The sequence below is a fragment of the Paroedura picta genome, chromosome 6 (assembly GCF_049243985.1).
Source record: "Paroedura picta isolate Pp20150507F chromosome 6, Ppicta_v3.0, whole genome shotgun sequence".
Lineage (NCBI taxonomy): Eukaryota > Metazoa > Chordata > Lepidosauria > Squamata > Gekkonidae > Paroedura > Paroedura picta.
Genome location: NC_135374.1, coordinates 82892445 through 82905953, shown reverse-complemented (window position 1 = coordinate 82905953; position 13509 = coordinate 82892445). Strand labels below are relative to the sequence as shown.

The window sequence follows — 13509 nt, the reverse complement described above, 5'->3', positions numbered from 1 at the left end:
TGTGTTTTCCATTCCCCTTATAATTCTGCTATATCATCCCTGATCTGGTTTGCACATGGACAATAATCCTCTTTTTAAGGTCAGAGAGAAGCACAAGTGGTATATATCATCTCTTTGCTCCAAATGGTTTGGCAATAGGACAAATTGCCAAACTCACCATCAGTTCGACCTTAGAAGCCACTTATTCTACATAACAGCTCAGAGAACAGAGCCATTAGTCTTCACAAAGCTATTTCTTTGTGTAGAGATCTATCCTTAAATATGCAAGCAATAAGGCTGTCATTCTTTTCCTATCACCCTCATATGCAAGCTATTATATCCCAGTAAAAAGGCTGGTCAGGCTGAAGGTCCTTCTGAAATATCTGCAGCCAAATTAGTAAGCAAACTGTTCCTTCTTTTAAAAATAACTCTGTGAAATGTTTGAAAACCACGTGCTTAATTAGGTATCCCTTTAAGAAAAGTTGGCATATTTAAATATTTACTTATTTTCTTTCCTGTGGATAACAAATAAATATCTACTTCTGCTCTCAGAACTGTTCCTGAGTGCCAAACAGAAGTTGCAAGATCAAAAGAATACTTGCTATTCAAAATCCTGTTCTTCTTTCTAAGTGCAAATTATGCACAGTAAGAGTTTTGATCTATAGCAATGGGAAGCACATTATGTCTTCACATTGTCTTCCCCTCCTGTAGGTAGTTCGCATGCCAGAACATACACAGCTAACTACAAAACAATGGCTCTTAGAAAGCTGGAAGGCTTTACTCAGAAGGCTGGAAGGCTTTATTACTCTGAAACGGATGTGTTATAAATGTGAAGGACTAGGCAGCCCAATAGAAAGAATAACATTTTGGCAGAAGGGTTTTCCTTAATAATAAACTGGAAAGGGCTATTAAGTCTTACATAACCCATTTCAAGTATAATGTACAACATCTGAATCCAGTAGCACCTTAAAGGACCAACATTTTCCAGAGAAGAAGCTTTAATGAGTCAAAACTCATTTTGCCTTGATACAAACAGGAATGAAGATTCATCAGCCCTTACATCCAGGCCAGAAACTGGGAGCAGTATTGCAAAGAAGGGCCAGTTGGCTGCAGGACGCAGAGTTACAATGCAAAACATAATCAGCTTTCTTAGAACTAGGAGACATGAACAGAGGGAGAAAATGCAGAAAATTAGCATCTGTAATGGGGGCAGGGACGTCTGTTGCTGATAATTTCTGATACAACATCAGCTTCCCTTTCCTGAACTAAGATTCATTAACAGGTTCAGGACAATAGTCTATCCAGGGCTGAATACGGAAGCAGGATCCTCTTCTCATCACTTGATGCTAATTTTCTGCATTTTCCACCTCTATGCATATTTCCCATATGCTTTCAACATATATCTGGCACCTTCTGACCTGGGTATAAGGGTTAATGGATCTTCATTCTTATTTGCATCTGACAGAGTGGACTTTGACTCAGAAAAGTTGGAAAATCTTGTTATTTTAGCTACTGGACTCAACTTTTGTCTTGCTACTACAGACTAACAAGGCTACCACTATTAAGTATAATGCACATATATTAATTTTGTGTTTAATAGCAGCAAGCATGAGGAAGGTTAGGGTGCAAGATGAAGACCAGCTTGAAGTCAGCCAAAAAGCTCCTTGATCAAGTTGGGGCTTGAACCTGAATATCCCCATCCTGGCCTGACACTCTGACCTGTACATCACGATTGCTGTCCATTAAGAACATGTACATCTTTCTGAAATCTGTGGGACATGCACATGTTTTATTGACAGACTCATGGTGGAATCTGGAGAAGAGTGTATACTAAAGCTTATATCTTGAATAAAACCGTGTTGATCTTAAAGGCACTACTGGACTCAAACTTTGCTCTGCTGCATCAGACAAACACAGCTACCCACCTGAATCTAGTATAATCCTAAATACAGCTATATACTTCTAAACCCACTGACTGCAATGGATTCAGAAGGGCATATCAGTGAATGAGCTCCACTCTAGTATGATGAAAACTTGTACTCCAATCCTGTCACTGGCAGGGTGAGGAAGCTATGTAAAACACTAGGTACCGTGGACAGAGTATAGGCTTAGGTTGGAGAGATCCAGGTTCGGGTTCTTTCTTGGTTATGAAGCTCACTAGGAATCTTTTGGCTAACTCACATCTCTTATCCTAACCTACTGCCCAAATTGTTCCTGGGAATAAAGCAAAAATAGAAAACTAGATGAAGGTTGGAACTTGGACTCTGTAGTAACTCTCTGCTGACTGAAGGATTTCCTGCTACAGCCCCAAATTATCCCTAAACTGATATTCCTGGGGGTAAAGGGATTCTCAGAAACAGCATGAGAGGAATTGGGGCCTGCAATGTAAAGGAGAAAGTCAGCAAAAATTGTACCCCCTTCTGTAAAGAGAAATTTTCCATAGGATCCAAGACAAAGACTTTTCTGTGGAGGTAGCCTGACTTTGGAATTCCTTTCCCACCAATTCAGTGAACTTTGTACCATTCACTCATGTGCTTTTAATCACAAGTCTACCTTTCTATTCACTAACTTTTTAACACCTGCCTGTAGTTTATTGCAAGATTTTACTCATTTGTTTTTTCTATTATGTTTTGAATTTGCACTTCACAAGATTTTAACTTCTGTTAACTGCCTTGACAGACTTTATAGTTGAAAGGCAGCATATATGTGGTTTATCCCCCCTCCCAAAAAAAGCCCATGAACACCAAGGTAAAGGTATCCCCTGTGCAAGCACTAGGTCATGTCTGACCCTTGGGGTGACGCCCTCCAGCGTTTTTATGGCAGACAATACGGGGTGGTTTGCCAGTGCCTTCCCCGGTCATTACCGTTTACCCCCCAGCAAACTGGGTACTCATTTTACCGACCTCGGAAGGATGGAAGGCTGAGTCAACCTTGAGCTGGCTGCTGGGATTGAACTCCCAGCCTCACGGTCAGAGCTTTCAGACTGCATGTCTGCTGCCTTACCATTCTGTGCCACAAGAGGCTCTTAAAAGGTAAAGGTATCCCCCTGTGCAAGCACCAGGTCATGTCTGACCCTCGGGATGACGCTCTCCAGCGTTTTCATGGCAGACTCAATATGGGATGGTTTGCCAGTGCCTTCCCCAGTCATTACTGTTTACCCCCCCAGCAAGCTGGGTACTCATTTTACCAACCTCGGAAGGATGGAAGGCAGAGTCAACCTTGAGCCAGCTGCTGGAATCGAACTCCCAGCCTCATGGGCAGAGCTTTCAGACTGCATGACTGCTGCCTTACCACTCTGTGCCACAAGAGGCTCTGGTAAAGAATTACACATAATATAAACAAACATTTCTCCCAAGCTCCTGACCAAAGAGTCAGGATCCATAGAGACTAGATGAGCAGGACTAGAATACCTTTGGTCTCTTCTAAGTCCATAACCCTGGTAGAACCAGACAAAAGCCAAGTAGCAGCAAGGTGTTTGATCAAGATATTTCAAAACAATAGAAATAACCTTTTCCAATTTTTTTTAATCCCCCTTTTGAAAAGTTGTTTATGCAAAGACCTAATGATGGTGCCTGAATGGGAAAAGTACAGAAAGAAATCTTGCTGGCACTTATATAACACACCAAAGGTCTCCTTTCTCTGTCATTTATAACAACAAGACCAAAGGGCATCACCGCATTTCAAAATAGCATGCATCAAAACAATAGCTCCAAAAAAGCAGCTGTGTGCAATGCTGTTTCTTGGTAGCAGGAGATCCAGAAATATGTTACTAGAAAATGTCCCTTTGGATGCATGCCAAACGCTAAGCAGCATGCACATGTCATAAAGATATATATACAATGTGGATTTTCTTGGTATAGACAAGTTCACCTTCATTATGTGCTCGCTTTTGTTGACAGGTGTATGGTTTCAACTGTCTGTCCTGATTAATAATGAATATAACAAATGGCAGCCCGGCTTAAATTCCCCCTAACAAAATGCCTGGAGCTTAAAAGAACGAATGCGTGAGGAGAGACTCACAAGGGTCATAATGAGTTTTAACATCACCTGAAGAATTACACTGTGGTTCACTGCCCTCTATGGGATGGACTGAGACTGAAGGATTGCTGTGATCATACACATGAAGGGCTCTGAATATTCTAAAGAGCTATACAAACTCTGCAGAATAACAACATAAAGTAAATGAGCCTGTAACTCTGGCTAAGAGAACTGAAATGAAACCCCTACTCACTCATATTTGGTTCTATGTGGAACCCTCCCCAGTGCATCTTTGCAAATTATTCCATGTGCTGGCAACATTTGTGTGCATTCTGTCTGAAAAGGAGCTATGGGATCCAGTCCAGGGATTTATCCCCAAGGTGGCCTCAGGTTTCCTTGCTAGACAGCAAAGAATGAGTAGGTGGTGAGGAAGAGAAGGGCGGCTGATGATTTCAGCAGCCACACTGAGGGCAGCAGAGGGATGTGCCTGAACTGTGCTTTGCATAATATTAGGAGACACGGGGGTTGGTTAAGCTTTACACATTTAGATTAATTTTTTGCAGCACATGCTTCCCATTAGAGAAGAATGCCCTTAATTCACTGAGTCATTACAGTTACAGTGAAAAAAGAAGGTTCCCCTGAAACTCAACTTCCAGTCAACTGTTTTCATTCCAACACAACAAAAGAAGCTGACAGGAAGAAGAAGAAACCCAAAACAATGAATTCTGCAGCTCTCTCCTCTCATTTCAGCAAAGAAAAATAATTCTTTGGGCTTCTGTGACCCCCCTACCCCCATTTGCAAATGCAACTTTTTTAAGTTCAAGAAAGTCTACAGAAAGCCTCCCTCCAAAGAACTATGGGGAACAATGAGAGACACAGCATAACCCCCAAGACAGGCGAAAAGACAACATTAATACCTACTGTTTGGCAGCGTGTCACTTAGGCACAACGGTCCTCGGAGCCCATCCTTTCCTTGGACAATGGAAGAGGAGTTAGCGCCCCATGCACACAACTGACGTCTCTCTTTCACCTCCCTGATATCCCGGGACGGGTCGCTTCCCTTGCGCCAAGCGAGGGCTGCAAATGTTTATCCCCCACCCCCGAAGGTGCTTGGTTCAAGCCAGCCTTTCCATTCTTCCTTCCCGATTATTTCTGCAACACCCAGTTTTGGAGAGTCATAGCTCCAGAAAGGCGGGGGGGGGGGGGGGGGACAACGATCAAGAGAAGGAATGAGGGTGGAGCGGAGGGGAGTTAAATTAACCGGGGAGCTGAGGGATCCATCCAAGCGACGCGTCTCCACGCCCGTCCAGAAGTAAATCCAGGCTTTCTTATTTAAAAGCCAAGCTGCAGCAGTAGCAGCCACCAAAGCGGCGTGAGGCAACGCGCAGCCAGACGCCGCTCCTCGGCAACTCGTGTCCGGACTGACAGAGCGGGCTGTGCGACTTTATGAAGGCGCTTTCGGGACAAAAAGACGCCCGCCGTGCCCCGTGTCAGGCATGCGCCGCTCTCTTCGCCTCCAGCTCCTTGCGCGGCGCGTTTTGAAGAAGGCGGGAGTGGCGGCCCTCCCGGCTTTGTGGGCGGCTCGAGAGGAGAGCGGAGCGAATGGGGAGGAGGGCGCTCCGAAAGGGGGCTGGGGCCGAAGCCTGGCCAAGGTCGCCTTCAGCTCGACGGCCTCCGAGAAGCGCCTTGTTCGGCAGGGGGCCATTCTGGCGCGCCGGGGCTCGCGCGTGGCTTGCGGGGCCCGCGTGGTGATGGGCTCACGTGGGCAACCAGAGGGGCCGGAGGGTCGACGGGGCGGCAAGCGGCCGGCCAAGAACGGTACCTGTTCGGGGTTCCGCCCGCTCGCCTGGCGCCTTCTTCTTTTCGCCCAGGTCGCCTCGCTCGCTCGCGCCTAAAGGGTTCAGGTGCTAGGAATCTGTCGCCTGGCTGTGCAATGCTGCGCTTAAATCACAGGCGGGGCGGGTTCCAAGTCGCCTGCGCGAATTTTTTGCGGCATGCAGACTTTGGGCTGGAAACTGCAGTTTCTGGAGGCGCGGGAGGGGTGTTGGGGGGGGGGGGGACTCTTGCTAAAAGGTTACAGAGTGTTCACGTCCCAGGGTCAAATTGCTTCCCGTGCAAACTGACACACACCTGTTTTCCATTTCCAGCCCACACCCAATTTTCGCTTTGCTTTATTGTGATGTATACCTGTCAACCTTGTGGGTTTTGATTTTGAGTGATAACCTGGTTGGAGATATTTTTGGAGTTGATAGTTCTCACCTTGTGAGTAATTTGACTCCTGAGTTTATTTTCATAGGCACCAAAATATCCTCTTCTGTTTTGACTGTGAATTCTCTGTTCAGAGTCAGGGTTAGTGGTTAAGGAGCAGCAGATTAATCTGCACAAATGGGTTTAATTCCCCGCTCCTCCGCAAGCTGGGTGGAGCTGGGTAATCTTGGACCAGTCTTTTCATAACACTGTTCTTACAGAACAGTTCTCTTAGAGCTCTCTCAGCCTCATGTACCTCATAGGGTGTTTGCTGAGGGACAAGGAAGAGAAAGATGCTTCTAAACTGCCTTAGGACTCCTTTGGTTAGTGAAAAGCAGGGTATGTATTAAAAAGTTCTTCTCGGTAGGATAGCCCATCTCCAAATAAAGCCTGGAGCTCTGGAATTAGTTATTCTCCAGGCTACGAAGATCAATCCCTGTGGTGAAAATGGCAGCTTTGGAGGGTGCACAGTATGGTATTATGATGATGGTATTATGCTATTATGATAGTACACTGTATGGTATTACATTTTCTCCGTCGCAATACTGTATGGTATTCCATTTTCTCCATCGCTTCGGTAGTGGGGGTGGAAATGGGATATTTTCCGTCATGTTGGGATTTTTTAGTCTTTTAATAGGAGTTTTAATGGGGTTTTAAGACTATTGTTACCTGCCACAAGGCTTTTAGGGAGTGGCGGGAACATAATAATAATAATAATAATAATAATAATAGAGGTCCTCCCCTCCCCAAATTCTCCAGGAATTTGCCAACCTAGAACTGGCCTGGCAACCATACATGCCATCTGAAAATTGAGAGGAATTTATTAATTGCTTAGTGTATATGAAGCATGGGGAGGAAGGATGGACTGGTGGAGGGATATATGCTGTAGGTATATGTTTACATTGTTGTAAATAAATATTTTAAGTATGTCAGTCTCCTCCTGCTTGCAAGGTACAAGCCTGCCCAAATTCACCCTCCAGAATCTTTGGCCAGATGCCTGGAAACAGTGACAGGATGGGTCAGGCAGAGTCACCTGATGCTCAACCCTTCAAAGATGGAGGTCCTTTGGCTGGACAGGAAGTGTCCAGGCAAGGAAGCACGTTTGCCCAACCTGGACTACATACAGCTGTCAGTGGCTCACTCTGCCCGAAATCTGGGTGTGATCCTAGATTACTCCCTCCCTATGTAGGCACAGGTTGCAAAAGTAGAGCAGCTGGCATTCTTCCACGTGCACCAAACCAAACCACTAGTGCCCCAGAGCAGTGGTCCCCAACCTGCGGGCTGCGGCCCGGCGCCGGGCCGCGGCTCCCTCTCCCCGCCCCCCCCCCCCCCGCAGTAAAAAACTTCCACGGCCACAATCAGGGCCGGGCCGCGCCCGCGGCTCGCGGGCATGGCCCGAAGCGTGGGCGAGGTCCGCGCGGGCGCGGCCCGATGCCCTGCCAGTCCCCAGCCTAATAAAGTTTGGGGACCACTGCCCCAGAGCACCTAGTCACAGTGATCCATGTGACGATCACCTCTAGACTGGATTTCTACAACTTCCTCAATACAGGCCTACCCTTATCTCTGATACAGAAACTACAACTGGTCCAGAATGCAGCAGCCAGGGTTCTCACAAGAACACCTTGGATGGCCCACATCCAGCCCATACTCCAATAGCTGCAATGGTTGAATCCTGGATCAAGCTTAAGATCTTGGTACTTACCTTTAAGGCCTTATGCGGTTTGGGTCCATGATACCTGAGCGACTTTCTCACTGCCTATACCCCGCAAAGAGCACTACACTGGGCCAAATCTAGCTGGCTAGTGATCCCTGGCCCTACTTGTCTAACATTTTCTGTAAACCTCCTTGAGCTGCAAGGGAGGGTGGTATATAAATGCAATCACATACATACATACATACATACATACATACATACATACATACATACATATATACATACATACATACATACATACATACAGTGAATTCACTGTGTACAGTTTATAATTCATTGTTTAGATGTAAATTGTCTCTATAATGAAAGGAGATAGAAAGCTTCAGTCCCCAAAATTATTGGTTTTATTCTCAAAACTTTGCCAAATGCAATAAAGAAGATGGATCAAGAGTTTAAGGCATGCATTATGCCGGGCAAATGTGAACATATGTCTTATTTTTTAAAAATTATTATTATTATTTAACTTTTAGATTTACTTACTTTAGATTTATTTACAATTTCAAAATCTGAAAATAATTTTTAAAAATTCATCACAGCCATATTGTCATCATTAATCGGATTTTTTTTCTTTGTTTGTAATTACAGGTTGGTTCATGTCGAAAATGATTTTATGAGATGAGCATCAGCCATCCCAGACTGAAGATTTGTTTTCATCCTTAGAATCTTTAACTGTGTTGAACTGCTTGGCTCTCACATTTTTGGTAACGGGAGTAGTACAGCTAATTCTTCAAAGATGTGCCTGCTAATTCTGAATTATGTTTTAATTTAAATAGATTTTGTGGTTTAAGTACCACTTATAGCTCCAGCAAACAAGAAATAGCTTCCCCCCCCCCCCGAAAAAAAAATTTTTTTCTTCTTCGTCTAGAAAATGAATATCTGTTAGTGAAGAGTTCAGGATATCTGTGTCAGGTTCTCTCCTTCCAAAATATGTAGAAAAACTTTTCCTCTGCCAATGCACTCTCTGTTCCTCTGCCCCTCTCTGCATTATGGATTACTGCTACTGAGGCTGTTTTAGGACAGCAAGACATGTACAGTCATTTGAAGATCAACCTTTTAGGTACAGACATTCTTCTTATTTTTTTTTCTCTTTTTTAAAAGAAAGATTTCTTTCTGATTTCTTTGTTGGAGAAACCAAAGCACCCTTCTGTAACTTCAACCTTTCTTTGCAGTTGTTTTATGCTTTATGTTACACAGTAGAGGATAGTGCTCTAGCAGTATAGGAAGGTCTGGGAAGATATTAAAGACTGAAATTATGAACCTTATCTCCTGCCCCTTTTCTCTTTAAATATTTATTTTTATCAAAATTTGATCAGATTTCTATTTTAATCAAAATAGAATTTATTAGAATCAGACTAAATTCTTGAAAAGGAGAAAAGAAACAGGCTATTGGATTTCAGGGACAATTTTGGAAAAGAGGAATTGGGAAACTTCCTCTTAATACTATTCCAGAGCCTGTTTTGTATCAGTCTTTCTCAGGAAGCTCTGCTATGACAGACAAGTCCAAGCCCGTCAACAGACTCATGTTTTTGATCTCTCTCTCTCTTCCTCTCTTTCTGCTGATCCTTTTACTTAGAGGTTTATTCCATTGTGATTATACTGTTACAGGCACATTCATATTGGAAGACTGTAATCAACGATTGCTCTCCAGCTGTCCTTTCCACAACCATCTCACCTGGGTGTGGTCTGCATGGGGCTTTTTACCCACTGCCAGCTCAAATAAATCCCTGCCGTCTACACTGAATTCAATTTCCACTTTGATTTTGGGCGCTTTAAATTTTCCCTCTGCAACATGCTTGATTGATCCTAACTTTTCTCAGCAGAGATTTGCCTCTTGGATTTATTCCCGCTCCTCTGCTGTCTCCAATCCTCCCTCCCCCCCTTCAAGAAAAGAAAGAGACTCTTGCTGCACTTGGCTCCCCTCCCTGCTCTGAGCTTTCCTAATTGATTTCTGTTTCAATGGGGGGGGGGGATAGAAGAAGATTCGAATTCAAATCGATCTAACTTCAGCAGGATCTACAACGAAAAAAACAAAGTAAGTGCAGAATCAGCCCTCACATGCAAACAGAGGGGCTTCCCAGTTAGATATATATCAGTTTTTTTAAATTGCAGGGGTAGTGGTGAGTGTCATCCCAATGGACTGCCACAGATGATACCCCCCATTCTCATATTGCAAAATAATTGTATTGCAACATCATTAAACACATAAAGCTACCTTATTATCATTTATTATGGTCAAAGACCAGCAGAATCATGTATACAAAATCAAACAAGTAGACATACCAACAAGATAGTTCTAAAAGTATACATCTATATACAATGGAGAATACAATAAAAATACAAAACAAGAAAATATGGTTGATTCAACCAGCATTGTACTGTGGTAAGCTCTGCTTGGCTGCACAGGATTTTGCAATTATGAGTTTCCAGACTCAAGGTTGTCTAGAAGAAAGGACACGTATCATTCCTCCCATCGTCCTGGAATTTTATGAAGGATTAGCTGAATAAGAGTGTATCCAGCTGTTTCAGCTTCCTCAGTAACACAGGGACATAAATGCTTGTGAAACAGAAGGGCCAATGAGACAACAATAAAACAGGCCAGAGTAAAAGCTCTTCTATGTTTGTTGATCAGTAGATTGGCCAAATAATTAAACAGCTCCAATTTCTTGTTCCTAAATTGCAAGTATTTTGCTGAAGAACTTAAGTGGTGCTGAAGTTGCAAAAGAATCTAATGGCGAAAGCTGATCAGGCAACAAATTCCATGTTATTAATGGTTTGCATTTAGTTTATCCAAGCTGGAAAAACCCCCTGGAAAATACCTTACTGGTATTTGCTAGATGTTTTTCAGCTGGATAAACATAGCTGATATTTATTCTGCTATCAAAATGGTTGAACCAGAAAAATCCTGAAAATATTAGGGATTTTTTGGGGACCTCTGGGTAGCCACAATTAAAATGCATTTAAATGGGTCTCAGTCCCTTTAAAAGCTTTCAGAGTGAATTCACAGCTTGGGGAAGGCATTTAAAGGGGCTTTGAGCCCTTTAAAAGCCTTCACTCGCAGATTCAGAGTTTGCCAAAGGCATTTCATGAAACCGTAATTGTAGAAGTGAGCCCAACAAGGAATGGCTGTGCTGCACAGAGCAATGTACTCCATGCAGTGCAGCAGCTCCTGGGCTTCTCCTGCAGGCCAGTTTAAACTGGACTTCAGGAGAAGCAAGCTTAGCCAGGATCTCCCATGGTGCAGGGAACAATGTACTCTGTGTGGCATAACAGCTCCTGGGTTTGCCTTCTAAAGTCTACTTTAAACCAGACTGCAAGAGAAGTGAGCTCAAACAGTTTTGTTCTTCTCAGATCTATTGAATCTGGAAAACAATCAGGACTATTGAAAAATCCCAGATACAAATACCAAATCAATATTGTGATCCTGGAATTTTCAGAAATGCCAAATAAATAAATAAATAAACCCCTTTCAGGTCTAATAGGCCTGAGTTGAAAAATACGTATTTAAATAATTAGCACTCCCCTAGTAATCACTGTTACCACATTTTCTTCGTCTTGTTCCATACTGAACATTTAAAGCAACCTGATCATTAGTCTGTCAGGGTCAGAATTTTGTCTGCCAAACTCTAGATGATATATTTATTGACATTTATATCATTTAAACTTCTCTCTGGCTAAGACTTGAAGAGATCCTCACTTCAGGAATATTACCTGTTTTTAATTACAGTAATTCTCAAGTGACCATTTGAACAAAACCTAAAATACATTAAGCCTTATGCATTAGATGCCTGCAAGAAATTAAAGGTCCTTAAATGCATTTATTGTTGTGGGTTGTTGGTGACTGAAGATGAATATTAACAGAAAAGCATTTATTCCATATGAAATCTGGGATAAATAAATTGTGCCACATGCTGTCAATCCCCTTCCCTGCCCAACTGTGTAACTATTCAGAAGAAAATTAACAATTCATAATCTTAATTTTACTGGGCAGTCATAAACAGAAACATCTTTTGAAGTCCGTTGAAGTAAAAAGGGGGGTACCTCTGCTTAAGAATGCAACACAAGTCATACAGTATGCAGTGCCATCCACAGCCTTGGAAACTGAGTCCAAAGGTGATTTAAAAAATCAGTCCTGATGTTGTGAGTGAGTTAGACCAGGGGTAGTCAACCTGTGGTCCTCCAGATGTCTATGGACTACAATTCCCATGAGCCCCTGACAGCATTTGTTGGCAGGGGCTTGTGGGAATTGTAGTCCATGAACATCTGGAGGACCACAGGTTGACTATCCCTGAGTTAGACTACATTCAACATGTAGAAAAATTACTATCCCACACTACATTTTAAAGGCTGCATTGAGGACTACCAAAAATACATGAGCCTACTGAAGAAGATTCCTTAAAAAAGAGAAGGAGCAAGCATAAATAGATACACCCCAGGTAATTGCCCATGAGTTACCTATTACTGCTGGTGACCGGGAGAAGAGAGTGCAAATGATGCCGAGAAGAGAACTATACTGTTAGGATGGCCAGAGGTAACCCTGTCCACATCCTCTTTGAAGTGACACCTCCATAACTGCACATATTACAGCAGGTGTGGCCAGACAATGCTGTGTACAATGAGGCTGTGGCATCTTGTTATGTCGCTATTGCAGGCTTCTTGGTAGCCCTGGAAAGTTTCCCAAATGGGTGGGAGTTAATTAATTTAATATTTTTAAATTTGTTAAACATTTATCGGGTGCTATGACCATATATAGTCATGTCGACCCTCTCTGCCCTTCCCAAAAAGGCCAGTGATGGGCCTGGAGGAAGTGGGAAGGGAAGGGACCCCATGTGGGCATGTACATTCAACCATATTCGGCATGATTGTGCCACTTCTAGGGTTTCTCAAAGCCTGAGGAATGTTTCAAGAGGTTCTTAATGGTAAAAAAATTGAGAAATGGTGCTCTATTGATACACACAAATAGCCTCCCCCACTTTTTTTGCTGTTGCTGCCGCATCACGCTGACTGTTCAGATTTTTATTTATGCTTGTATTTATCGACCACCACTCCCGAACAGTTGACTTGAGGCGATTCACAACGAGGTCCACAAGGACCATTACATTAAAATACATACAATCATATAAAACACAAACAACAATAACCGTCAGCAGTAATGGTAGAAGACCTAAACTATTTCCTTCCCCCCACCCACCCCTGGCCAATGATAACTGGCCCCAAAAGTCCACACACACACAAAACATCACCCTCGGGAGAGATGGCTATGCACAGATGACATGTGCCTCACCAGGCCTATACTAGAGCCTATACAGGGAGGGACCAGATCACCATAGCCTGGTCTCAACCAACACTTGACAGAAGAGCTCCATCTTACAGGCCCTGTGGAACGCTTACAGTCCACCTATACTCCAATATCTGGCAGCCAGAAGTGTTTTTCCCATCTAGTATATGTGCTTCTCATTTTGTAACCCAGATGTAGATCTCTACACTTAATTCTACACTTATCCTTTTGAGAACCAGCTTGGTGTAGTGGTTAAGTGTGGCAGCTGCTGATCTGAAGAGCCGGGTTTGATTCCCTGCCCTCCAAATACAACCAA

At 43.3% G+C, this 13509-nt stretch overlaps 1 protein-coding gene and 1 long non-coding RNA gene across 2 annotated transcripts in view; one reads left to right on the top strand and one right to left on the bottom strand.

Moving 5' to 3' along the window:
• The window catches only part of MXRA5 (matrix remodeling associated 5), a 29027-nt gene extending 23564 nt beyond the window's left edge, over positions 1-5463 (bottom strand). The window contains exon 1 of the mRNA XM_077343312.1: positions 4879-5463. The gene's annotated coding sequence lies outside the window, so the exon portion shown is untranslated. The remainder of the gene's footprint in view (positions 1-4878) is intronic.
• A 178-nt stretch (positions 5464-5641) lies between these two features.
• LOC143840158 (uncharacterized) lies at positions 5642-9652 on the top strand. Its single transcript, XR_013232053.1, has 2 exons — positions 5642-5775; positions 8504-9652. It is a non-coding gene; the product is annotated as an uncharacterized LOC143840158 (long non-coding RNA).
• Positions 9653-13509: the final 3857 nt, after the last annotated feature.